Source organism: Maylandia zebra, linkage group LG3, assembly GCF_041146795.1.
Source record: "Maylandia zebra isolate NMK-2024a linkage group LG3, Mzebra_GT3a, whole genome shotgun sequence".
Taxonomy (NCBI): Eukaryota; Metazoa; Chordata; class Actinopteri; order Cichliformes; family Cichlidae; genus Maylandia; species Maylandia zebra.
The window spans coordinates 8,738,364-8,750,856 of NC_135169.1; the positions used below are offsets into that span (position 1 = coordinate 8,738,364).

The following is a 12,493-nucleotide window of genomic DNA, read 5'->3' on the forward strand; positions in this document are numbered from 1 at the left end:
CTTCCGAATAGGAAGATGTAGGTAACACCAGACTGCAGATGAGCTGCATACATGGCTGGACTGGGACAAAACCACCACATATTCAGCTTTACAGCTGTGGCTCCAGCAAGCATCAGCTGATACTAGAAAGTAATATTAAATAAATTCTAACAACAGCTGATCAAACGTGCTGCTGTTGTTTAACGTGACATCTGCTAGTTTCCTCTTTCTGGCGCAAAGCGGACGATAAATAAACAAGAGGGAAAAGCCGATCAGCTGATCATTGATCAGTTTCATGATTGAAGTAGAAACAGGAGAGGGAGGGGAGAGGATGAGAGAAGAAGAGGCAGCTGTGCAGCGTAAACACAGAATAACTCCAGCTTTGTGTCTTTTTCATTGTAGCTGAAGTCCGGGACAAACTGTTCCTTTTCACCTCAATAAGAAACGCGTAATATTTTCTCTGAATACGAGACGATTCCGTTTTTTACAGGACGGTTGGCAACTCTAATAATTAACCTTATGAACAAAATAAAGTTCAACATCAGTAACATAGCACCCACCCAGCTGTATAGAAACCCCGTCATGCTAGCTAGCACGCAGCACGAAAAAGTCAGCATAACGAAAATAAACTCCACCTAAACTTGGTTTATATCTGACCCAGATGGACTGCAGGTCATAACTTCTTACCTGAAGTTCAGTTCACCTGACACACGGACGGGCGGCCACTTCAGGTCTCTCCTCCTCCTGCCTCCCCCTTCTCTCATCCACCTGCTGGCCTCCACCACTTGCTAATGTTATTGAATCTGTGGAAGCTCCGCGACAGCCACCACACGAAGTAACGAATAACGACCCTATCTAACTCCCAGTAACGAGTAACGCGTTCCTGATTTTGGCATAATAACTAGTTACCGTGCTCGTTACCACAATAATAACATAGTTACTGTAACGCGTTACTTAATAACGCGTTAGTCCCAACACTGCTAAACACACAGGTTCTGTTCCATGAAGAAGGTCTGCGAAAACTCTGAGTTTGTTCATCCTCAGATGAAGGAGACATATTTGATGCTCAGTCAGTTACCATGGCAACAGATGATGGACATATCCAAACAAAGTTATAATTTTTAATCTATGTTTAATTTTATTTCAAACAATATAAAGAAAGTCATTCAGGAAACAGAATATGGAAGAATACGAAACAAAACACAGAACATGTGACATCACTCTTAAACACTGACAGTCTGCAGCCTCCATCAGTGTGTGAGTGTGTTAGAGTTCAGCACAGTGTCTGTGTGCAAGTCTGAAACCTACACAGGTGACAACAGGAAACTCAGAGTTACTGAACCTGCTTCCTGAGCAGATGTTACTGTGTGCACAGGTGACAGCTAACAGCTGCATTTTAAACAGATTAAAGCACAGGCAGCATGAAGAAGAGGAGTAGAGGAAGGATGAAGGTCCATCAGGCCCAGGGTGTCCTCAGCTTCCTGTTCAGAGACAAACATGATGTCAGCTCCTCACAAACAGTCAGCCCATCTTATCTTAATGATCTTGTAGTACCATATCCAGTGTTGGGAAGGTTACTTATAAAAATGTATTCCACTACAGATTACAGAATACATGCCCCAAAAGGTATTTTGTAACATATTCCGTTACATATTCTGAATACTTTGAATTACTTAATATATTATCATGCTTTTTACAACTACATGAATGTACTGTTGCTGTGTGATTTATTACTATTACTGAAGGTTACTCTCCATACCAACACCAACTAGATGTTAAAATCTTAATATAAATGAGTAACAGTAGGTGGACATTAGGTAAGGCTGCACTTTTTGCAGCGATCTCGTGTAGAAAACTATTCCACGCGTATATAAAACAGATCCGCGGCTCCGAACCGTAGTAAAGGGACCTCTGGCTAATACGTCGGGTTCGTGTCGGGCTCGTAGCCAAAAAATAGCTTTAGTTGTTTAGGTCAACTTTGCTTGCGAGAGACAGAGAGAGGCGTTGAAAGGCTGCTCCAAAGGAACTTATTTTTTCGGAGGAAACACGAACACAGTGTACAGTCGAGTCTTAATAGCTTACTTACAACTTGTTTGGGTACTGTTACGGATTCAAATATTGGGGATGGATACAAGAAGAAAAACCACAATAACAACACTGGTCCGGCCGGGTTGAGTCAAACGATGATTTTAATGATCACACGCGTGGGAGATGGACACTGATGCAGACAGCATCAGATCTCAAAATGGTGGAGCATTGCTCAAACTCTTATAGCCTCTGGTGCCTCCACCTTATCATAAAAGCCTAAACATTCACATGCTTTCTCTCACACGGCGCCTAAGCTACGACCTTGGCTCCCTGTTTATCTGCTCCTGCTGAGATGGGGCAGAAAACTCCAGCATGTTTTCTTCTAATCAGACAAATAAGGCGATGACTTTCTGCGAACAGTATTTCTTATAACTCAGCAGTATAATGCATCATAAACAATATCATTCATTCACAATAAATCAGCAGTCTAATGTAATGCAAACCAGTTTAACAAATGCAATAGTTATCAGCTTCTTCTAATCCAGGAGAATAATGCAAACTACAACTACATAACAATTCACAATCTTTAATTAGGGGTATAACATGGCATAAAATAATATTATAATCCCACAGTACCTGGGTCATTGACCCAGTGGTTTCTGTTTTGTACCTTTTATTTGTGTTTTCATCTTAGTTTATTATTGTGAAGGGTTTTACATTTTTATTTTCCCCAATTCTTCTTGGTTTGGTTCCATACTCCCTCTATTCTGTGTCCAGTCAGTGTCTGTGTCTGCCTGTATCTGCCTACCTGCTTGTGAGTCTGTGTCTGTAAGTTCAGTCTGTGTTTCTTGTTTTACTTTGAAAGTCAGTGTCTCATGTTAATGTGTCTGATGTTAATGTGTCTGGTTTTGCTTCCTTTGTCTCGTCAGCCCTGATTTGCCCCAGCTGTGTTTCCCTCCTGTTTCCCATTCCCTGATTGCTCCCTCTGTGTATTTAAGCCCTGTGTTTTTGTTTGTTTGTGTCACGGTCACCATCATATATGCTGTGTGTTCTGGTTCCTTGTGTAAGTTTATTTTAGTTTTGTTACTTTTTGAGTTTAGCATTAAAGCTGTTTTGAGTTCACGTTTTGCCTCAGAGTGTCTGCACTGCCTGCACACAGCCCTCACATGGCACAATTACAGCTGCACTGCCAATGAGGCTACTTTCTTTCGGGCTATGCCTGTAACACTCTGCCTATTGCCTTCATATTAATTTTTTTTAAAAAAATACTTCACGTCATTATGCGAGCAGCAAGTAGGGGTGACATGGGCCGCGAGATTGATACACAGACATTAGAGCCTCGAGTGTTTTGTTTGGGTTTCACTGGTGTGGAATTACCAAAAATAGAGAGGGGACAGCCTAACATATGAAACAGGAAAGTTTGGAGCCTAAAGACTTAAAGAATTTGAAGAAAAGTTAGGGCTGGACCGGGTGACCCCGAATCCTCCCTTAGTTAACCCTTTAAGACCTACCATAGAACCAAGAACGCCAATTTCAGCCCACATAAATATATCAACAGCAGTGATCACAAAACGGTGTATAACTGAAGACAGTAGTGAGATCCTTAACAAGGTCTTCCCATTAACACCTGACCTGTCCAGAGGGTCAGTCAATGAGCTCGTCAATAGCTTCAATGCTAACATGTTAAATGTAATGGACACTATTGCTGCCATTAAGGTGAAGGTTGTCTCTGGAAGGAAAAAGTCTCCATGGAAAAACTCCACACTGGTGAAAAATGAAAAAAGAGAGTGTAGGAAAGCTGAGCGCAGATGGAGAAAAACAAACCTCCAGGTTCATTATGACATCTATAAAGAGAAACTTCACAATTATAATTTACAACTGAGGAGTGCAAGGAGGTCCTACTTCTCTGACATCATCACTAAAAACAGCCATAATGCTCGGGTCTTATTTTCTACAGTTGACAGGCTAACAAACCCTCCTGTGTCAGTGGCAGCTGAACTTCATTCGACCATGGCCTGCAATGACTTTGCCAAATTCTTCACAGAAAAAATCCAAAAAATTAGACAAGCAATTGGTACATCAACAGCAGATCCAGGATATGTACTGTGTCCACCGAAAAACTGTTTAAACACCATGAAACAGTTTCACCCTATTAACAGCAAAGACCTGGAGGACATCTTAGGTCAACTGAACTCCTCCTCCTGCTGTTTAGATGTCCTGCCAACAAGTTTTTTCAAAAAGGTCTCAAAGACTTTAGAGTCAGATCTGTTACAGATCGTCAACTTTTCTTTAATGTCAGGTGTGTTTCCAGAATCACTAAAAACTGCTGTAATCAAACCTATACTGAAAAAGGACAACCTTGACAAGACACAAATGAACAACTACAGGCCGATCTCAAATCTCCCATTTTTAAGTAAGATCATTGAAAAAGCAGTTTCTCAACAGCTCAGTTACTTCTTAAAACAGAATAACTGCTACGATGCCTTCCAGTCAGGTTTTAGACAGAACCACAGCATTGAAACCGCTCTGACCAAAGTGTTTAATGACATATGTCTGAATACAGACAGTGGAAAAATGTCAGTCTTAGTTTTACTGGATCTCAGTGCAGCATTTGACACAGTCGACCACAACATATTACTCAAATGACTGGAGAACTGGACAGGTCTTTCAGGAACTGTACTAAACTGGTTCAAAACATACGTAGAAAACAGGAAATACTTTGTATCAATAGGTAACTTCACATCTGAGCAGACAAGCATCACATGTGGAGTTCCCCAAGGTTCCATCTTGGGACCCCTTCTGTTTAACATTTACATGCTCCCACTGGCACAGATTATAAAGAACAACAAAATAAACTATCACAGCTATGCAGATGACACACAAATATATATCACAATGTCACCAGGAGACCGAGGCCCTGTACAGGCTCTTGGTAAATGCATTGAGGAAATTAATGACTGGTTGTGCCACAATTTTCTCCAGCTAAACAAAAACAAAACTGAGGTAATAGTCTTTGGCGCCAAAGAAAAACGATTACAGGTCACCAGAGAACTTCAATCTATACACCTAAAAACCACAAACCAGGCGAGAAATTTGGGTGTAGTGATGGATGCAGACCTAAACTTAGAAAAACACATTAAGACAATAACAAAGTCAGCTTACTATCAAGAATATTTCAAGGATAAAAGATCTGATGTCCCAACAGGACCTGGAAAAACTAGTCCATGCATTCATCTTTAGTAGGCTTGATTACTGTAACAGCATCTTTACAGGTTTACCTAAAAAATCAGTCAGACAACTACAGCTCATTCAGAACTCTGCTGCTCGAGTCCTCACTAAGACCAAAAAAGTGGACCACATCAGTCCAGCTCTGAGGTCTTTACACTGGCTGCCTGTCCGTCAGAGGATAGACTTTAAAGTTCTGATGCTGGCCTATAAAGCTCTGAATGGTTTAGGACCAAAATACATCAATGACCTCCTGACCCAGTATGAACCATCCAGATCCCTCAGGTCATCTGGATCCGGTCTTTTATCAGTTCCCAGAGTCAGAACCAGACACAGAGAAGCTGCATTCAGCTTTTATGCTCCTTATATCTGGAACAAACTCCCAGAAAGCCTCAGATCAGCTGAAACACTCAGTTTATTTAAATCCAGGTTGAAGACTCACCTGTTCTCAGCTGCATTTGAATAAAGCACCAAATCCACACTTTTAAGCTTAAATTTCAAAACTTACATTTTAACTACTGATTTTATCTACTGTTCTGATTTTATCTACTGGTTTTTTTTTTTTTATCAATTTTAAATCATGCTTTTTATTGTTTTTGTTTTTAATGTCTCTGTAAAGCACTTTGAATCGCCTTGTTGTTGAATTGTGCTATACAAATAAACTTGCCTTGCCAGAGCTTACTTTATATTTTTACATGCTGTGGAGCCATTTTTGGGAGTTGCTATACATTAATACAACTGTTATAGCCTAAATTGTAATATATATGTATGCATTAAGTCCATAGTAACTACATAAATTGCAAAAAAATCTGAAAATCATTTTTGTTTTGTTTTTTTTACATATATTTCTACTTAGAGAAATTGAAGAGGTTTATCCCTCAAAACCCTAAATACAACAAAGTTGCAATAGTTTACAACAACAGGATATTTAGTTTGAGTGTCTTCTTAGTTTTATTTTTGAGATACACCCAATTTTTATATACTGCAGAAAAAACGAAAAACAACCCTATGATGCAAATTTGCAAAGAAAACAGCATGTGCATCAAAATAAACTATTTAAAGCAGTGCAATTCGAGTTATAAACATCACAGAAACTATTCAGAAAAGCATGAAGTCAAACACTGACTTATAAAAACACCAGTAAAGGCTTATAAGGCCTACAAGTAAAAAACTACATTTTCCGTGAAAATGACATCACTTCCGGTTCCGGGGAGGTAATGGCGGAAATGCGATAGTTCTTACTGATGTCTATTTCAATGTAAAAAGTGTTACGAACAGCTGATCGGATCAGCAAAACGTGTTTCGGGAATGTTATGTTTTTTTTTCCTGCAAGTGTTTTTTATGCAGTTTTTGCAAAGCTATATGTGGAAGGAAACCGTGACCTAGGACAACCTGATGGCATAAGATGTAAGTAACTCCTCCGGTTTCATATGCAAAAAAAATTGTTGCGCTAGCTTACGTGGTTGCAGTGCTACCGGGATTTAAAAATAGTTATGCAAAAGCGTGCCAGCTCCGACCGACTTTAAAGGGTTAAGCTGCCAGGGATTCCCATGATGCACTGGGTGTTTCTTCTTCACTCACTATGTGTTAACAGACCTCTCTGCATTGAATTGTACTTGTAATTAACCTCTGTCTCTCTTCCACAGCATGTCTTTATCCTGTCTTCCTTCTCTCACCCCAACCAATCGCAGCAGATGGCCCCGCCCCTCCCTGAGCCTGGTTCTGCCGGAGGTTTCTTCCTGTTAAAAGGAGTTTTTCCTTCCCACTGTCGCCAAAGTGCTTGCTCATCGAGGGTCATATGATTGTTGGGTTTTTCTCTGTATGAATTTCTTTATCTTACTATGTAAAGCTTTTTGAGGTGACGGTTGTGATTTTTGTGCTGTACAAATAGTACTGAATTAAACTAAACCTTTACATTTGTGTGGAAATGTTACCTGCTCTCAGTGATGGCTTCACAGCACCTGAATCAGCTGACTGCTCTGTAACACACAGAGACAGAACTATGAGAGTGTCACACGTGTCATCCGTCTTCAACACTGTTTCATATACTCGCCTGTAGTGTGCTGGTGTGTTTCTGACAGTAGTGAGGTAGACTCAGTTAGCAGGTGTTACTGACCCACAGTCACTGTGAAGACTTTGCCTGCTGACAGAGCCCCCACTGATCTGCTCTATGTGCCGAGTCTGCTATTCAACATGCCAGAGGCAGCTCACACCCACAGAGCCAGGATAAATTTAAAATGGCGTTTTCGTTCTGATTTTATCTGTTTTGATTTTATATACTGTTTTGTTTGTTTGTTTGTTTGTTAAATTAGTTAGTTTGTTTGTTGCTTTTTTTAATCAATTTTAAATCATGCTTTTTATTTGTTTTTGTTTCTGTCTCTGTAAAGCACTTTGACTGTTCTTATCTGTTTTGATTTTATATACTGTTTTGTTTGTTTGTTTGTAGAGCTCTGGGTAGCTCCCCAGCTGGGTCTAGACTGGGTCTAGAGAGTATTTTAAATTCAGGGAATTTAAAATAGAAAATAGCTCGTCCGCAGAGGGACTGGTAGCTCCCCTTACGATAAGGGTTCGGATTGCGCGAACAGGTGTGAATAACACAACCTGTGCCTGGAACACGACGCTGATGAGCCTCAACTGTCGCTACAACAACAGTATGCAACACAGGAGCATGCAAAACAGTTTTGAGGCAGCCACCTAAGAACTTCTGGTGGCAGTTTGTTTGTTAATTAGTTAGTTTGTTTGCTTGTTTTAATCAATTTTAAATCTTGCCTTTTATCTGTTTTTGTTTCTAATGTCTCTGTAAAGCACTTTGAATCACCTTGTTGTTGAATTGTGCTATACAAATAAATTTGCCTTGCCTTGCCTTGCCTTGAAAACGCTCCGCGTCCGCACTAAAATGGCCGAAAACACTTACGTTCCACTACTGCGCATGCGTGGAACTCAAGACGATTCAACCTGTCTCATTTCTGTCTGCCGTTTATTTACTTTCCAGCTCTTTGAAACATCTCTTTGAAAAGCAGTTTTTTAAATGGACTAACAATGAGGTGGAGTTGTTGCTGTGAGTAACACAGACGTACAAAGTTGCAAAAGCGATTGAGACTTAAAGAATTTGAAGAAAAGCTCTGTGTAGCATGTACAGACTGATATTAATCTTTAATAGGGCTGTCAAAACTGCTGCTGTATAATGCCCTCTAATAGCTTAGTTTAATTGGCCACATGACTGCATCACATGACTAAAATGTGTCATTGTTTTTGAAAAGTCTTTGGGTTCGCTGTCCACACTGCGATGCGAAAACACCATTGTAAAATGTATCTGTTTTCGAGAGCGTTTTCAAAACGCTGTGTTTTCCTTGTCCGAAAACGCTGTGGACGGTGTCAAAATGGAGAAAAAACGATTTGCTTTCAAACGAAAACATATTAGTGCGGACATGGCCTTCACGAGTCACTGCACATGATATCAGCTCAGGGTGAGACATTTTAACACCTAACGGCGTTTAATCAGGAGGCATTATGCACAACATGTCTTTCATCTGCTCTAAACATATGAACAGCTGCCTATCTTGCACACCGATATAAGCCTTAAAATGTACCCAGAATGTGCTTTGTTTTCTCTAGTGAATGATCAAACATCAGGGCACTAGCGGTTGTGTTTGCTCCTCTATGGCATGGACATTAAAAGCTCTGATACTGAGATAATGATCTACCTCGTGGTCTGGATGCTGTTTGTAACAGACTTTATTATTTTCATCCATGAAAACGTTAATGTGTTTTGGGATTTTATGTCAGATCAAAAATGATTGAACTAAAGGAACCCGAGTGGTTATATAGTTATTGTAATGACTCCTCAGGCACTGTGTAGGTGTTAGACTGACCCGTACAGTTCACTGTGAAGACACTAACGAGGTCAGACATTTATGAAGACGATGATTTACAGGTGCACTGTCAGCATGTGGAAATCCATATAAATATAGCTTTTAATATTTTAATAATAACATCATTTCCTGTTGTACCTGTGTGCGTGGTTTTCATGGTTACCTGTCCTCCTGCCAGGCTTCCCCTGATTTCTGATGACCACCTGATCATAAGTGACGTCAGCAGCACCTGAACAGAGACATAGATGAGGTGATGCTGGTGGATTAGAAACAGGAAACATGACCGTCCTTTTCTGAACATGTCCACTCTGAGCCTCTATGAATGTCTACAACTGAACCACTTTCTCTGTAGGGACTTTTTGTCCTCTGGGCTGTGATGCATCGATGTGTTAGTGTTACAGTAAGTACAAAGACATGATTGTCCACCTAAGGAGCATTAACCAGAGTAGTAACCCACACAACACTGAGTCTCAATACCACGGATATGATTTTCCTTCCCTTTCGTGATTCTTCACTACTTTGTGTTTGGCTGTCACATACAATCCCAGTAACACACTTAAGATTGTGTGACATGACACAAAGTTCAAGGAGTATTAAATTTCTAGGCAACGTCTTATATGGCTGTAGCTCAGGTGGCAGAGCAGGTCAGCCACTAATCAGAAGGTTGGTGGTTCGATCCCAGGCTGCCTCCTGACTGCATGCCGAATATCCTTGGGAAAGATACTAACCCCATGTTTGCCTACTGGTGGTGGTCAGAGGGCCCGGTGGCGCCAGTGTCCGGCAGCCTCGCCTCTGTCAGTACGCCCCAGGTAGCTTGCAATCACCAGTGTGTGAATGACTGAATGGTGTGTAAGGCGCTTTGGGGTCCTTAGGGACTGAGTAAAGCGCTACACAAATACAGGCCGTTTATATAACACTGTATATTTTCTGTTATGATTTGCTGTTTTATCTGCACATTTGTTGTAAGAAACAAAACTTGATTTAATTAAATTCATTTTTAATGGTTCATCTGTACCTGCAGTGAGAATCCTCACATCAGAGTAGACAACATACGGATCAGCATGATGTGTATCTGGAACACACACACAGAATCACACACAGAGGTCATATAGCCCGAAGCTCAATTAAAAAAATGAGTCACACTCGTAACATGTCAGCGTGTGTTTGTAAAGGTCCTCAGTCGTTCAGGTCATCATAGTCTAAGGTGAAATAAGAGCATCAGCACTGTAGGTTTCCTGAAGATGTTTCATCCGAGAAGCTTCTTCAAGTCTAAGACCAAATGGAGTTGGACAGTCCCACATCTCAAGCCCCAGTGGGACTTGAACCTTAAAAGGGTCGTTGACCCACAATTGATCATGTCCCTCATGACATGAGTCAAGGTGTGAAGTGTGGGTCATTATCAGCACAGGTTTTAATAAGGTCTCTTAATGGTTTCACCTGAAATACTCACTACTCATAAACAAGGTGAAGGTTGTTGTGGTTCTTATTACAGTTACATAAATAATGAAGTACACAGAGTTTAAGTTCTAAAGCTTTACATGGCAGGCCATAATAAAAAAAGTATGTGGCCAATAGAAGGTCACAGCATTAGATAAACATGGACTAAAATCCAAATAACGCGCATTCACCGTTTAACGCTCGGAGAAAGAGCAAATAACCCAAGAGCAAAATCTCAGACTTCAGAGTCATCAGGCAGCACATTAAATATTTTACTGTTTTAGGCACATAATGTCAAACCTCACTGCAATTGCACTCCAGCAGCATGGTTCCATGGGAAATATGTCTGGATGCTAAATTAGCTGACCTGCAGTCCAGATGTTTTACCCACTGAAACATCTGAAGCTTTATAAAACCAAAAGTACTCTTAAAGGAGCAGCTGAGATCGACCAAAATGGAAACATCTGGCCTCAGACTGCAGCAGCTGGGCTCCTTGTTGTGATGAAAAATAAAACATATGAAGTCAATGTGACAGAGTTCATACCATTTGCTTCATTTTTCTTTTTGCAGTGGAAAAGAAGTCGAACTAGAACCAAGAGCAGAACCAGAAGAACCACAGGAACCAGGCCTGCTATGAGTGCAGTGAGAAAGGAGGTGAGACCCTGAGGAGGTGATGAAGCAGTGTCAGCAGAAGAGTTCACAGGAGGAGTGGAGTCTGAGCTCCTGTGCTGAGGAGGATCTGCAGGAGAGATGATGCAGACGGTTCAATCATTTTATCAGCAGGTCATGTCTGTAAACAGGAAGTGATGTCACTGTTCTGACCTCTGACCCTCAGAAAGCTCTGAGGAGACGATCCAAATGCTTCAGTAGCACAAGAGTAGAGACCTTCATCAGACTGTTTGACCCTTCTGATGACGAGATCTGCTGCTGTTCCAGCTCCAACATGACGTCCATTAAAGTAGAAATAAGCAGCAGCTGTGTCACCGCTCCTCTCTCTGCAACGCAGTGTGACATCACTTCCTGTCCACACAGGAAGTGCAGGAATCTCCAGGATCACACCTTTATCTGACAACAGAAACACAAACAGAGCAGAGTCAAGAGCTCCTCTCAGACGAGCTGCTTCTTGTTTGAATGAGCACCTCGCTGTCTTCCTGTCACAGCGACAGTCTAAGCAGGTCAGACCTTGCAAAATCCACTGATCTCACACTCTCAGCTCACTGACAGACATGTATCCAACATCTGGAAACATCTGCACAGAGACACAGCTGCAACATCTCCCTGTCTCTACCTGAAACACTGATGGACACTTCATCGCTCTGCTGTCCAGATGAGTTCTCACAGAAGTAACTTCCATCAGAGGAGACGGAGTGATCCAGAACACAGGAGGAACCATGAACCCTCCCAAAGCCTGCAGCTGCTCCACAGTCCTCAGTGAGTCCTCCTCTGGTCCTCTTCACTGTCCATCCATCAGCTGTCTGTCCATCATCAACACAACTCAGAGACACTGAAGAAGATCCTCTGAAGACCTGCTGAAGGTTTGGACTGACAGACAGAGACACTGGAGGACACACACACACACACACACACACACACACACACACACACACACACACACACACACACACACACACACACACACACACACACACACACACACACACACAGTAAGTGTATTTGTGTTCTTGTTGGAGTCTCACTGATTGTTTTCACTTCCATCTCCTCACCTGCATGGCTGCGACAGACTTCCCAAATCCACCTTCGCTTTTATAGCCGTGGTCTCTCATCTTGATTACGCGAAGTAATTTACAATTACTACTCTGAAATATGAATTACATCTGTAATAATCACATACCTATAATTAGCTAAGACTGCTGGGTCTAGAGATGGCTTTTTGAGTAAAGGTTTAACTACAGCTAGCTTGAAGGCCTGTGGTACATAGCCGATCATTAGAG

The 12,493-nt window shown here is 41.3% G+C and overlaps 1 long non-coding RNA gene across 1 annotated transcript; it reads right to left on the reverse strand.

Annotated features, from left to right (window-relative positions):
* Positions 1-1,344: 1,344 nt before the first annotated feature.
* Positions 1,345-11,439, reverse strand: LOC143416785 (uncharacterized). The gene is made up of 3 exons (XR_013097049.1): positions 11,364-11,439; positions 11,086-11,280; positions 1,345-1,460 (listed from the first exon to the last, which is right to left on the reverse strand). It is a non-coding gene; the product is annotated as an uncharacterized LOC143416785 (long non-coding RNA).
* Between the last annotated feature and the right edge of the window lie 1,054 nt (positions 11,440-12,493).